General features: G+C 39.5%; 1 protein-coding gene across 24 annotated transcripts in view; it reads right to left on the bottom strand.

Annotated features, from left to right (window-relative positions):
- Positions 1-15,085, bottom strand: part of mbnl3 (muscleblind-like splicing regulator 3) — a 44,097-nt gene extending 29,012 nt beyond the window's left edge. For 4 of the 24 annotated variants that reach the window (XR_014536818.1, XR_014536819.1, XM_083561705.1 and 1 more), the window contains exon 1: positions 13,948-15,084. The gene's annotated coding sequence lies outside the window, so the exon portion shown is untranslated. Of the gene's footprint in view, positions 1-13,486; positions 13,561-13,947 lie in introns of all 24 variants that reach the window. The other 20 variants (XR_014536824.1, XR_014536825.1, XM_083561711.1 and 17 more) reach the window with 12 other exon arrangements.
- Between the last annotated feature and the right edge of the window lie 60 nt (positions 15,086-15,145).

Genomic DNA, 15,145 nt, shown 5'->3' with positions numbered 1-15,145 from the left:
CTGGGTGGGCAGCAGCCAATGAAGAATAGAGACACGCATGGACATTCTTTCTTTTGCTCTCCTGCCTCTGCTGGAATAGGCTGTCATTGCATGTGCTTTTGGGCTCGACTGTAAAAGAAAACGAAGTACATCTGCCTTCCCCCATGCTTTATATGTATCTGTACTGGTATATTAGTTAGATAAACTATCACCACACTGCCTTACACACCTGAGTTTTACCCACTTACATACACAGAAATCAGAAATTAGACAATCACAGTTAAAATAATACAGAGTAAGCATTATAAACCGCAACGAGTTCGCATTTGTGTACGCATGTTTGTGTCATGGGTGGTTTAACAGCTGACATGCAGTCTGTGGAGAAGAAGAATCGGTGATGTAATACAGATGAAGGTGGGCGATACTGAGAAGGACTGAAGGCCGAAGAGTAAATCTGTCTGTGACTTCTACAATTACTGCTCCTGGGGATTCGAACATCTGTAAATAGACTCTACAAACTGTATATAACGTCTGTGAGACCATATAACCAGCTGCTATAACTATAATTATGAGATTAATAATCTTTTTTGTTGATTTAAGCCACTCATTCAACATGCAAATAATTACCATGGCAACAATTTTAAGTATTTAAGTAATTAAGTTATTTAACATGAACAAATTATAAGATGTATACAAATAATAATACAAATTTAAATAATGTTAACATAGGGAGGTAACAATTGCATTTATTTAATTTTGCTTAAATGTAAACACACTTCATCTTTTAATGAAGCTGTTGGGTCAATTCATCTTAGTTACATGGCTTTAATGCTAAAGTTGGCGGTTTGTTTGTGTTAACTCAAGTGTTAAATCAGGTCTGTTATGGGAAAGCTTATGTAAAGCATTTCCCTGAACAAAATCTATTTACTAGATTTACTACAATTTACTAACAAGTATTTCTCAAAGTTAAAAAGACAAGCAAACAAAATGTACTTCAGACTGCCTATCATCGATCAATAGATAGATAAACTGACAGACAGACAGACAGACAGACAGACAGACAGACAGACAGACAGACAGACAGACAGACAGACAGATAGATAGATAGATAGATAGATAGATAGATAGATAGATAGATAGATAGAATTTGTGTGATTTTTTAACATCCCATTCAACATGTATTTCTTTATTTGCTGGTATAATAATCTTCACTCTTCTGTGAAGACATTCCACTAGATTTTGAACTGTGATTGTGGTCATTCATCCAAAAAGTCAGGTACTGATGTAATTTAAAGAACCCTGGGGTGCAGTCAGTGTTCCAATTCATCCCAAGGTTCAGTGGGGTTGAAGTCAGAGCTCTGTAGAAGGCCACACAAGATCTTCCACTCCAACCCATGTAAACTATATTTTCATGGAGCTCGCTTTGTGCACAGGGGCATTATCAGGCTGGAACAGCCTGGTTTGGGTCTCCTAGCTCTGACATGACATGAACTACATATCTGGATTATTATTTTTGTTTTGTTTTTCTCGTTGTGCTCAAGTCCTAGTCAAGTGATTACCACATTACACAACAAACTATAGTTTCACAAATACTTCACAGATCACAGATCACAAATCTCTGGCCATAAAACATGATGAAAATATGATGCTGCAGCAATTTTATGACATTGATAATGTTTGTGGTCGCTGACATGTTCTGTTTCACTCACTACATGCATTTCTATGAAAACATAATACTGTGTGACTGGGTAATCTAATGTTTAAAACATGATCATGGTAAGTAAGTGTAATTAGATGATTATGTAATAACAGTAACAGGCCTAATCAGTAAGTTACTCGATTTCACACTGATATAGAAACAGTGGTCTTTGGCTGAATTGGAGTGACAGACTAATGACTGTGTGTGCTACAATTGATTTAACCTAATAGGAGTGTTTCGTAGGGTTGATGCTGTATTTGGACAAAGCACATTCAGCTACTTCTAATTTATTACTACTACTACTGTTAGCAACTACAGAGTTAAGAAACTTGGCTAGATTTTATACTTTTTGAGAAAATGACAGCCATATATACAATATTCTGGTCAAATAAGATGATTTGTGGAAAGTAAACAAGCATGGTTTTAGAGAGTTAGGTATGTTGATTGTAAACCTCGTCACACTTTTTCCCTAAGTGCAGTTTGCTTCAGCAGGTACCAACACAGCACTCATACTCAGGTCTGGACCAAAACAGGAAGGCCACTGATGGTGGTCTCAGTCTAAATCTCTAGTAGGGTTCAATTGCAGCGACAAAGAGCGAGTCAAAAGAACGCAAAGGTTTTTTTTGTTTTTACTTAAGCTGCTAAACTGAGTCAAAGAATGTATGTTTGGTGCTCCAGATATGTGATGGAAACCTGGACTGACAAACAGTAGACAATAAAATCAGTATGTGATACACAAACTGTTATTCATACAATTTGCTACTAATTTGTTTGTACATATGCAAGCATACTTACGTTACATCCTAAGAAGCTATAAACCTATATACTATGGCATAACTTATTTAAAGCCCCCCTCTCCACAAGCTAAAGAAACCTGTAATAATAACAGAAGATCATCCTGATGAAGTTTAGCAGGCCTGAGTGATAACTTGTGATCTGAAGATGCAGCACGTTGGGATGAATGAATATCCGGCTGTGGTGGAGCTAGACAAAATAGAACTGCGGTCATTAAAAAAAGAGCAAAAAATCAGAGAGAGAGCAAGAATGCGATGGAGTGAGAGCGGAAGACAGAAGGGCAGATAGGATCTGTGCCCGTGTCTCACAGAAACACACACAGACGGAGGAGGCGGCGGGGGTTCGGGAGTGTGACTGCACAGACAGACAGCCCAGAAGGGAAGGAGAGCACTGCAGTGAAGTGAGAGAGGGTGTGAGCAGGATAATGTGAGTGTGTGTATATGATGGTGAGAGAAAGAGAGGGGGAGCAGGAAAGCGAAAAGAAATAAGAGAAGATGGTGGAAATTAAATTACTAACTACACACTCCAGAACAAAGGAACCTCCACATGAAGCGAAAAGCAACAGAAGGATGCTTTTTTTTTTTTTTTTTTTTGCATGTGCTACAGTAAAAAGGCAGCGAGTGGCCTAGTAGCCAGGCTGCGCCACACACACCTGTTCTCTGTACAAACACACACTGTTTCTATACGGCTTATCGAAAAGGCAGGTGAGCTACGACACAAAGTGGATTTGCCAACTCCACCTGGTCCTCCTGATTAAAAACAAAAAACGGAAAGAAAGAAAAAGTCAAAGTTCGGTCTTGTACAGCATAAAACAGCGACAGACAGCTGTGAGGTATGGGGGGGTGTGGTTATAAATAGAGAGCTGATGCCACAACATGAATGAGTAAGCTGAATAATTAATGTTGCAACGCAAACCGGAAGACGAGTGGAGCGGTCAGAGCGAGCGTTTATGATCGGCTGGGCCCTGCCTGCTCGTCATGAACTGTGATTGCTGCAGTGCCCTTGAAATAGAGTCTAATGAAGACCTAGCTGGCTCTGTGCAACTAGCAATATTATACCAATTAGCATGTGCCATGCAAGACTCCACCCGAGCTCATAGTAATATGTTTTGACAAACATGACTCGATGACTAATGATGTTAGTATGTTGAACGGCAACCATTTCCTCTGCCTGGGCAAAGCCGTCAGACAGAAGATCGTCTGTTTGAGCCTAATAATATTATCAATTCATGTGACAGGCTTTGCTTAGGCTCTGTGGACATGTGAAGCTGGTTTACAGTAATGTTCTGCTGCTGGGACGTGGCTGAGAAGAGAATAGAAATGGCAAAGAGTGAGGTGTGTGTATATATATATGTGTGTGTGTGTGTGTCACTGTTGTATGTCTGAGAGGAGGCCTGCAAATATCAAGCGTCTGGAAACGGTGAGTGTATTGACTCTACAAGGTCACTCAGCCAGGAGCACCAAGACACACACACACACACACACACACACACACACACACACACACACACACACACACACACACACTTCAAATTGCGGTGACCCTCAGTAATAGAGAGAAGTGAACGCAAATGCACAGTGTGCTACAATTAAAATTTACAAAGAAGTCTTTGAAACTGGACCCTCAGCAAGCACCCTGGATCTCTTTCTAAGTGCATGGATTAAAAATATATGCAAAACAGAATGAAAATGTTTAAATAATTTGCTAGAACTGTGCAGCTAGATGCCTTTTATTAAACATTAACTTTGTTTAAAAAAAAACAAAAAAAAAAGACTAAATATAAAAGCTACAGGCAGAATAATGCTGTCTCCATTAGGCAATGCATTAAACACAAAAATCTACAAGCCTCGGGCATATGATCAAATTGATTGATACGATGTCTGCAAGTCATCGCCGACATATAACTCATGCTGTGATGCTTTTTTTCATGCTGCTTCGCTCTCCGTCAAAACATCCTCCATAATACAGGCTACGGTAACACAAGTTAATAATTAACCCAGCACTTCCAGGTCTGTTCGCTTTCCCTGTACTGTGAGCATTACCGTATTGCCCAATAAAACAAGTGGGACCAAACAGACTATAGCCTTGAGAAGATAATCAAGTTAAACATACAAACCAACGCCTTCAACTGGCAAAATATTTTTATAGCTAACTCTGAATGTCAGTTTAGACCTTTTTATTTGACTTCTCACCCTTAGAGAAGACATCCAGCGATTAAAATAGATTTCATGACTAAAAAGAAGCAGAATTTACTAACTGAGCCAATCAGGTGGCACAGTGTAATGCATGTTATCATGCAAATACAGATCAGGAGCTTCAGCTGACATCTGACTTCAGAAGGTGGACACACTGTAATAGCGACTAAACGCACTGCGATTCCCTCCGATCCACAATCACTCCACGGTTGGTCCAGAGTCTTGACTGGCACCCAGGTGGTGGAACATATTTCCACTTGATGTCTAAACAGCTGTGTCACTAGCAGTCATCAGAAATGTCTAAAGACCTACCTCTTCCAGTGGTATATATGTAAAAAACAAACTTTGCTCTGACCAACAGTTATAGACTGATATAATTCCTAGACTGTGTAATAATGAACCAGCATCAAAATTTATTTGTTTATAAAGACTTTAAAGCACTTTTGTACGTAGCACTAGATAAGGTAATCTGCCAAATCCCATACATCTAAATGTAAACCGTGACTTTGACCATGACCGGGTCTCATTTTATATGCAGAGTGGTGAAAAATATCTATATCCTTGACGATAACACTTATTTTTTATCAGACAGGCCTGTGCAGAATGACTGATTTGACCAGAAGTTACTGAAATTCGTGTCGAGACAATAGCCATGGTCTAAACATCACACACGAGAGCACATTTTCCTTCATTTTGAATTTTGATATAAATATCAACATTCACGTGTATGGGCATGAACACTTCATATATCCAAACACACGATCAGCTATTATTATCATTATTATTATTAATATAATAAGAATGCAAATTTGGACACTGAGGCATTAGGTTCCTGTTGAGGACAGAGCTCATTTCCGGGCCAGAAAAACATAAATGTTCATTCATTCCTTTATCTTCAGTCTGGTCAGGGCCAGGGTGGATCTCTAATCCTACGTGGCACAAATACATCTCGGATGGGAAAACAGTTTATCTCGGCACGCAAGCAATCACACTGCAATTTAATTTCAAGACACCAATCCAGCGTGATTTTGCAAAGGGGACGAAACCCCACGAGGACACTGCGAGGATATCCAAAACTCTCGCCACCCTGTGAGGTGACAATGCTGCCTGCCATACCGCTGTCTCACCCACAACATGAACAGAAACGTGACAAGAAGAATCTTAAAACATCCTGTCATTATATCTTTACTGTAAATCTTAGCAAGGTCAAAGTTAAACAACTATTAGTGTACTCACTCTAAGTTCCAATTATGCACTCACAACAGAACTAGATTGAGGGTTAGTCCCCCACCACACCTCATTTTCTTCCTAGTTTGGTCTTGGCGATTTCTCTTCCAACGGCCATCTCTCCCCATTAACCAACCAGGAATGGTGAGGATATAAGACATGTTATCTCCCCTCATCACATACATGACGACCTCACAGAAGCACATGATTGGCTCATGTTGCTGTGATTGACAGAAAGGCAAGTATCCTGCCCCACCCACTCAGACAGCACAGCCAATTTTACTTGCGTGGCTCTTGTCCCACCGATGGCTATAACATTGTTGGGGTATAATCCTGTAATCTCCAGATGATAGGACAAAGCTTTCCTGTTGCACCATTTTATTTTATTTTAAATCTCTCTGTATATACTGAGACATATTACTTCCATAGATGCTGTGAGGAAAAAAATTCCAGTGTGGCCATCTTTTACTCTGCAATCAGAAACTGAACCTTTCAGTCCAGTCCAGGTTTACACACTTCCCCCTGTCTGCCAATTATTTTGTGCATGAATAGCCCATACGGGTTGAGGACTATATATAAAAAAAAAAACATAGAATGGAAGAACATGCTGGAGTTATGAACAGTTTATGGAAATGATGAGTGCCGTTCCCAGAGATTTGAAACCCGATTCCAGCTGCATGACAGTTAAGTATTTTTACTTGCTTGCCTTCTGTGTTATCCTTCCCAAGTATAACATTATAATGTGTAAAACCGCATGTCGTAGTGCAGCACGGATTTCAGGAATGTGCTAGAAAAAACCCATGTGATGCTTTTAGACGTGATTATAATACGCCAAACCTTTCTAACTAAAGCCCTATATAATAAAAACAGGCAATCAATACTACAAAAAAAATATATAAAAAACTGATCTGGAGTCAGGAGTGATGCTCATGTGTGAGTGTATGTTATTGGTTTTAGAGGTTTGCAGAAAGGGTGTGAAAGTAAAGCAAGGAGGAGGACAAAGATGTTTTTGGCAGAAGCATGATCAACAGCGTCAATTACAGTGGCTTCAATAACCACAAGAGCTGTGAAATATTGTAGCGGGTTTCAACACACAGGAAATGTTTTAGGACAAACATGCAGAGCTATGTTCAGCACCATGCTCATGCTCAGTGAATTGGTTAGACAGAGGTGAGGGTGGGAGTGAAAGACAATTCCTCAGCATGGATACTGCATATTGGTGCACTGCACAACACGCTCAATGCAGACATATATGCAGTATACAAGCAACCACAGGCTCAAAGCAATGCCCCTGCAATGCTAATTGTAACACTCCAAGGTTATGGAACTGCATGTACAAGGTCATTATTCATTTAAAAGTTTTTGTCCAGATCGCACAATTGGTACAGTGATATTGCATTGCAGCTATAATAATATAATGCAATTATGTACAGTGAAGCATTCACATGCAGTCACGACACACAATATGGAAGGGGGGGGGGGGAGGGATAGCTGACCTTGTCTGCTAAAACCGAACCATTTAACACTGCCAACCATTTTATGATTAAAATATAGTTTTTAACTTAAAAAAAAAAAATACATGAATAGGGCAAAGCAAAATTCATTGTCTTTTTTTTGTAGGTCTGACCATCAAGCTGACCTCAGTGCGGACAAAAGTGATTTCAGAACTCCTCAACCATGAATGTGCAGCTTGCTTTTGAGAGTTTAGCCACAGCTGAACCCACAGAGCCTGGCACTTTTTTTTGCTCCTGCGTTCCATGCAAATCCATAAAGCCAAGAGCATCAAGTTTTTTTTTGTTTTTTTTTGCAGTGTTTAAAAATTAACCCTTCTGTTATTTTATTTTAATGGTGATTCCGTCCAGAATTGACATTGGCACGGAGGTAATAAACATTTCTTGTATGGTTTCATTCATTCACATACACATCGGAATAAAAAAGATAAAATAGATCATGTACACATTAAACATATATGGAGAAAAGTATTGGGACATCTGACTTTTCCAGCCATTTGTGGCTCTCCCAGAAACTGTTACCACAAAGTTAAAGGCACACAATTGTACAGGACATCTCTGGATGTGGTGGCATACATTTTCCCATCGTTTAAACTAAGAGACCCAAAGTTGTCCCAGCATGACAATGGCCCTTTGCAAAAAGTGTGCTCCATGAAGCTATGGTGTGTATTGGTTGGATTAGAAGATCTTTAAGTGTCCTGCTACAGAGCTCACACAACTCAACTATATTGAAGACCTTTGGGATAGATTTAAACACTGACTGCACACTAGGCCTCCTCACCTTACATCTACTATACTTAGTACCTGGCTTTACTAAAACTCTTGTGAATAAATGAGCACAAATCTCCATAATCACACATCTTCCCAGAAGAGTGGAGGTTTTTATAACAGCAAATGGGGACTAAATGTGGAATAGGAAAAAAAGCACATAAGAATCTAATGGTCATGGGGCCATAAACTTCTGTCCATATAGTATATAAGTAAGTTAATGTATACTGCCGCAAACACACCGCAGCAGTTTGTGCAATTCGGCAAAATGCGATTGTTGCCAGGGCAGATACAACATATAACTGGAGATTAATTGAAGTCTGATGTACTGAAACTGAAATTGTAAAACTGAAATTCTTGCGAGCAGCTGAGGACTTTTGACTGTTCAGCTTTCAGAACTGAAACCACAGTTCTTAAAATTCAGCAAAGTTGCTTTACAGTTTATGCTCAACTTATATTACTGCTTAAAATAACGGAACTGAAACAAATGAACCTCAGTCATGTTAATCATAGAGGAATACAAAAACAACTCTTACAGGAATGATTATTTTTTTTACAGAGGAAAAGAAACTGGTTCCAAAATTAAAGTTTTTTTTTTCATACTTATGTGAATACATTTTATATAGCTAGTGAAGGAGCAGGAGAAGCAGGTGCAATTAGATGACGCAGAAATCACACTGCAATTAAGTAAGATGTGCCATGCTCCAAGCAGTCATGCTTTCCACTGTGCCTCTGTGAAAATAGAGAAATTGCAGTGGAGGAGTACAGGGTGGGAGCATGCAGAGGCAGAGCTTAAAATGGACGCCAGACAGTTGAGGTTGAGGTGAGTAAGAGGAGTGGTTAGGAGACAGGCGCCGGCAGCTGCACGAGTTAAACTGAGAGAGAGAGAGAGAGAAAGAGAGAGAGTGAGAGAGAGGAGGGGGAGAGAGAAAGACCATAGCCTAAGAGCAAAATAATTAGGTTAAGTATCTCTAATCCCCTTAGCCTACTCCTGCGCTCCAATCTCCATTCATAAAAAAACCTCCAGCGCCCTGCGTCAACGTAGAAACACACAGTTACAACACACGTTTAATTGACTGAATCCCAGCCAGATCATATATCAGTTTACAGCAAACATGTTTTTTTTTTCTTCAAAATAGTCAAAATAGTCTGAGCCAAAAACAGCTAGAAGGAAATTAACAAAAACAAACAAGACGCCATTTCTCAATTAAAGAGCGTAACACGGCAGGCGTGCTGTTACAGGAAAATGATCAAGCTCGACATGCTACAGAGAAACCATAAAGCATAAAACATGACATATACCAGTCAGCTTGCATTTCATACAGCTACCAACTGTCTCCAATGAGACCATGTAACACACTGTAGAGGACAGCACTATCTGGTCCCTTCTGCATGACTTAGCTAATATGATTAGCTTGTGTCCCTTTGATTGACAGGGGAGAGAAAGCATACCATCCCTCCAACCCAAGTCCAACTACGTTTTCTTAGACCGCAATTCATGGGTAGCTGTGACATCAGAACTCTAAACAAAAAGGTGAACTCTCTGAACCCCTTATATTAGGGCTGTCAATCAATTAAAATGTTTAATCGCATTAGTGTCACGAGATAAATCGTGATTAATCGCAACTTAATACAATTTTTTTATCTGTTTTAAATGTACCTAAAATATGGGAACAAATATGGGTGCTTTATGTAAATGTATGTTTATTATTACTGAAACCACCATAAACATAGACAATTAAAAACGTAGACATGTTTTAAAGACAGTAGTCATGTTTTTTACAAGAACTTGTTCATGTCTATTAAACACGAACATAGAAAAAACACGGGTTCTTATTAGTTCTCTTTTTTTTGAGCCAGTTGCTTAAACAGACAAGTTTTACAATTCTGTTTACATTTTCAGATGACAGGGCAGCTTGTAAAAATACCCTTGTAAATGTTTTAATTATGGTGTTTTAAATAACGTAAATCATCAGGACACCAAACAAAACTTTTGCTATGTTTCCACACGGACGGTTTTAATTGCTGGATCTTTGCATCATGGCGGATTTTGGGGCTTGGCGCATTAGGAAAACAAAAAAATTTTCTTTGGAGGGTTTGTTTTTTTGTTTTTTTTTTTTGAGTAAAGAAAAAACATTGTGAATAAATATGTTATGTTGAAGGTTTTAATTTTGCCTCTTTTATATACATTTATAATTTTAATATAAAATGGTCAAACAGAAACAGGCACTGCATTAATTTTAACTGAAATATATATATTCAGTTAAGTTTATGTTTTTGAGACTAGTTTTCTAACAAATATATATATATATATATATATATATATATATATATATATATATATATAAAAAATTGTTTCCTGACCAGCCTCAATTTCTCTCTCTTGACGTTAATAAGATAAAATAAAAATAAAAAATCATGATTCCGAGAACCTGGAAAGACGTGGAAAGACTCTCCCATGGTGGAATATGTACTTATACCTTTAGCTATATACTTCTTTTTTGCAAACCTGTTTATGTTTCTATTATATTTTTGTAGTGTTTTCCCACATGGGCTGCTTTGTACAAGCTGTTACTATAGTAACCGCAGCAAATGAACAAGTGCATTAATGGTAAAAAAAATTGCACTGTGGTACAAAAAAAAAAAATTTCAGCATTTACTGACCAATCAGAGTCTACCCTTTATTAGCATTGTCATGTAAACAGTGAAAAAAAGCTTATAGCTGCTATGGAAAAAAAAAGACTCTCTTCTATGATCAGTTGAGCAAAAGGTACACTACACAAACTGTTTTTGATATTATTACCCTTTTACTGATAAAAAACACACTCCGATATATATACTCTACGGGAAAAGACAACCTGAGATCACTAAGGCAATGCAGATGGTAATTACTGCTAAATAAGACATCTGTGAGATTACAAGTTAATAAAGTACGATAAGCATGAGATTATATGCTTACAGACATGGCCTAATCCGTTATGGCTACAGACTTTATTATATACACCAGCTCTGTGAGCATTCAGGCTTGGTAAGTCTTTTGTAATGATAATAAAGTAGTCACTTCTTTTTGAACGGTTTGAGCTCAATTGTGGTAAACACTGAAGCTTCAATGTGACTTATCCTCCTGGTGAACATATATTCTCCGCTCTTTGTCCTTGATTGCCAATTATAGATCGCAAGACGCAGCACCTTTCACATGGCAGAACTAGTCATAGCTGGCTGTCTTCTGGAAAAGAGGAAATGAGGACAAGTCGTATGTGCACAATAACGTCACAAAACGGCGCGGAAACATTGATAAGGGCGCAAAGCGAGCTAGACGAGTGCAAAGTCCACAAGCTCAGAAGGCATATAGGCGAGTCTGGACCTGCAGCGGGTTTACTGTTAACGGCACGCTGTAACGGCACCGCTCTGTACAGCAGAGTGTGTGTGAGTCTATAAAGACCAGTCATTCCTCCATTTCGCACTACTCATCTCTACAACGACCAACAACTCCCCTGTTCCCTTCTGCCCTTCTCCAACCCCGGATTAAAACATGCATTGGCTCTTCTGTTTTCTTGTTTGCTGTTTACAGCTTGGATAACTAATTATGGCTTTCCTAGTCCTAGTCATGTCCATAAGTAGCCGTTGCCTTGACTGCTTACATCAGCTTGGTGCAATGGTCTAAATGAGGAAGGGCATAACAATGAGAGCACTCAGAGTTAGACGTTCCACCTAAAAACAACACAGACATGTAGAGGCGGATGATTGTGCAAGTGAGTGCTAAGATTAACTATGGCATTTAATATTCACACAACGGAGCAGGGAGAATATCATACCCCCTGCCCACTATCAATCCCTATATCCGAAAACGCCCTTTCCACTGTACCTAATTACATCATTACGTTACTATTTGGACTTCTCTGAGAGATTTTACAAGCAAACTGGATCTTTTTTTTTTATTTTATTTTATTTATTTTTTTTTGGGGGGGGGGGGGGGGGGTTTGCACTTGTACCTAAAGTTGGTAAAACTCTTAAAACCTGGTAATAATGTACATTTACTGCACCTTGGTGGTGCTAAAATTTGAACTCTGAGCCAACATTTTTTATCTATTTTTCAAGAAGTCTGTGTTGTTATTAATGTTTCATAACAAAACTCGAGTCGACGAGCTCAAAAGTGTCTTAAGCAAGATTGTCTTTAAAAAGATTTGAATAGGCCCACCCATATATTCAACCATGGAACACAAAGCTCCACCTGCAAAAAGCAGACTGGTTTAATGAGAGTTAGCATGCTGGCTAGAGTTACCACATCACTTTCAATCACACTTTCACACATTCAACTGCTTGAAAGCCAAGTTACAAGTAAACAAACATATAAACAAGCAAAATTCCCCTCGTAGTAATTTATTAACATGTGAGGAGGCGTGTTATAAAAGGTCTGCCATCACAGGCTAATCCAAATACACACTTTCAGGTTTCCGAATTTCTTTATTTTTTTTCCCTGGTAATGTTTTCTGAGAGAACGCTACCAACTTTTATTTTTATCATATATATGTACTAGCAAAAGAAAAATGAAAAACATTGACAACTGCACCTTTAAACACTGATAACAGCTAGTGAGAAAGACAGAGTCACCCTCGTTTTCTTATCTTGGCATGGCGCATTGACAAGGCCGCAGTCCACATAGCAGGGTGAAATGAAGAAAAAATAACGCACCCCCAACACACACACACACACACACACACACACACACACACACACACACACACTCGCACTCGCACACATCTCACCCTCTCTGACCCTGACATGCCTCATAACCGTTTACTCTACCACACATTACACACATAACAAGTACGAGCCATGCAGCAGACCCTCTGCCCCATGCGGAAGTGCTAGTGGGAGAGAAAGGGACCCAGAGGGAGAAAAACAAAACACTGGGGAGATCTTGTGCAGGAGCAAAAAGGTCAGTATGGTCAATCAGGACATTTATTTCCTGTGGGCGCGTTTAGCTGTAGGCTGCACCATTACAATAATGGCAACTGGAAGCACAGGAAACGGCCTACAGTAGCTGTAGATGGGGGGGCGCACACACACACACACACACACACACACACACACACTAACAAGACATTATGGTGGAGAGCTGGACTCCATAAATCTTGAGCAAGTGCTATTTTGAGCAAATTGCTTTCTCTCACTCTCTCACACACACCAACAAAATGTTTTAAGCTACATTATCCCCTATTTATATTCACAGCAATCTCAATCCTGGGTTTTAGATTTCTCTCTTACTGAATAGTTGAACTGAATTAAAAAGGTCCCTGACTGTTGCTCACCTTTCTGACTAACTGGTTCTCAAAGTGTGTCTACTGAGAAGCTCAACAGCTTGCAACTTCTTCACGCATTTCATCTGTGCACAAGAAAAAAAACAACAAACCAAGCGGCTGTCAAATATGCCTTCATGTAAAAAGCCATTAGGAAAATGACATGTTAGAACAGGTATGGTTCAAAGCCATATGCAAAAAAAAAAAAAAAGATTGGGGAAAAAAAGAAATTTGAAAAAGAAAAAGAAAGAAAGAAAGAAGAGGAAAAAAAGCAATGTTAGCCTGAAGCTCAAAGACAGGGGTAAAGGGTTCATGATTAAATTTCATATTCAGTCTAAGCATTAAACATATGCTGTGTTCACACTGAGCTGTCAGGTACGGACGCGGCGGGCGCGAGCGCAACCCCTGGGTGGATATTATTCAGGCTGAAACACTGGTTTGCAAAAACTGCGCCAGAGTGAATAAGCACTTACCTGTGCAGACCTCCCTCTCTCTCTCTTTCTCTTGTTTGGCTCAGGGGGGAGGAGGAGAAGGATGAAGAGGGGGTTGAGTGGTAAATTTTGTAGGTCGGCCCTGCGATTTAATGATTCGCAAATAAGCGGATCATTTTCTATAACCAGCTGCTTGCGTCCTACTCACTGGTGTGTGTACGCACGCGCGCGCGCCAGTATGTGTGTGCGCGCGTGAGGCGCTTTTTCTTTTTCTTCTTCAGCCGTGTTCCTTTTTCACCAAGTTTCCTTGTGTCGGTTTCCTCGGCGGCTTTGTGCAGCAGGCTTTGCGCGACGTGGATCTCGAGGCAGAAAAAGACGCGAAAAAGCGAAGGAGGAAGCGTGGGGCGAACTTGCTAGCGGCGGCCAGGCAGCAGGATAGGAGAGGAGAGGAGAGGAGTGAGGGAGGAGGCGGAGGAGGAGGAGGAAAGCAGTGTGCATGGAGTAGTGCACTACAGCGTACACTTCACTTCCTCCATTTTAGGGGAATCCCATTCCTTTCTCGAACTGCAAAAAAAGCCTGTTGCAAGGGTGGAGTCGGAAAAACTGAAGAAGGGAAAAAGGGGGGAAAACAGGGACACTACTGGCAGGGGATTGTAACAAAATGCAAACGACATGCGAAAGCCAAATATTCGAATTTATCCTTTTTTCCACTTTTATTCACATATTTTAACTAAACTAACGCACATGTCTAAATATAGTTTTATTGCTTTTTTTTTTTTTTACGTTTAATAATTCACGCACTGTGTATTTAGACAAGCAAATCTAATCCGAAGCAACTTTGATTACATTTTGTTTTTTATAAAATGTTCAGAAAAGGTGACGTAACCGACACTTTGGCGCCATCTGTTGTTAGAAAGAAGAACTGCAGGTGATGACAGGTCTACGGTTTCATTTTCCAGGTAATAGGCGGTCTCTCAAGACTCGGTCCTGACTGGGTGGTCCTGAATTCTAAACATATTGGGGCATTGCAATTATTTGAGCACCAACCCATTAGGGACTATTATTACGGTCAAAATTTTTTGTTTTGGTTCCCTTGGGTCCAGAACCCTTAGCATGATATGTCTCTACCATTACTTTACAATAAATAATGCTAGAATAAGCATTTAGTTTACACCTTTTAGTAATGGTTTCAAAACAGTTAGCAAGCTTTATAAAAAAATAAAAAACTACCATTTGTTGT

This window comes from Silurus aristotelis (genome assembly GCF_946808225.1).
Source record: "Silurus aristotelis genome assembly, chromosome: 14".
Taxonomy (NCBI): domain Eukaryota; kingdom Metazoa; phylum Chordata; class Actinopteri; order Siluriformes; family Siluridae; genus Silurus; species Silurus aristotelis.
The sequence above is the reverse complement of the archived record's forward strand: the minus strand, read 5'-3'. Positions and strand labels throughout refer to the sequence as shown.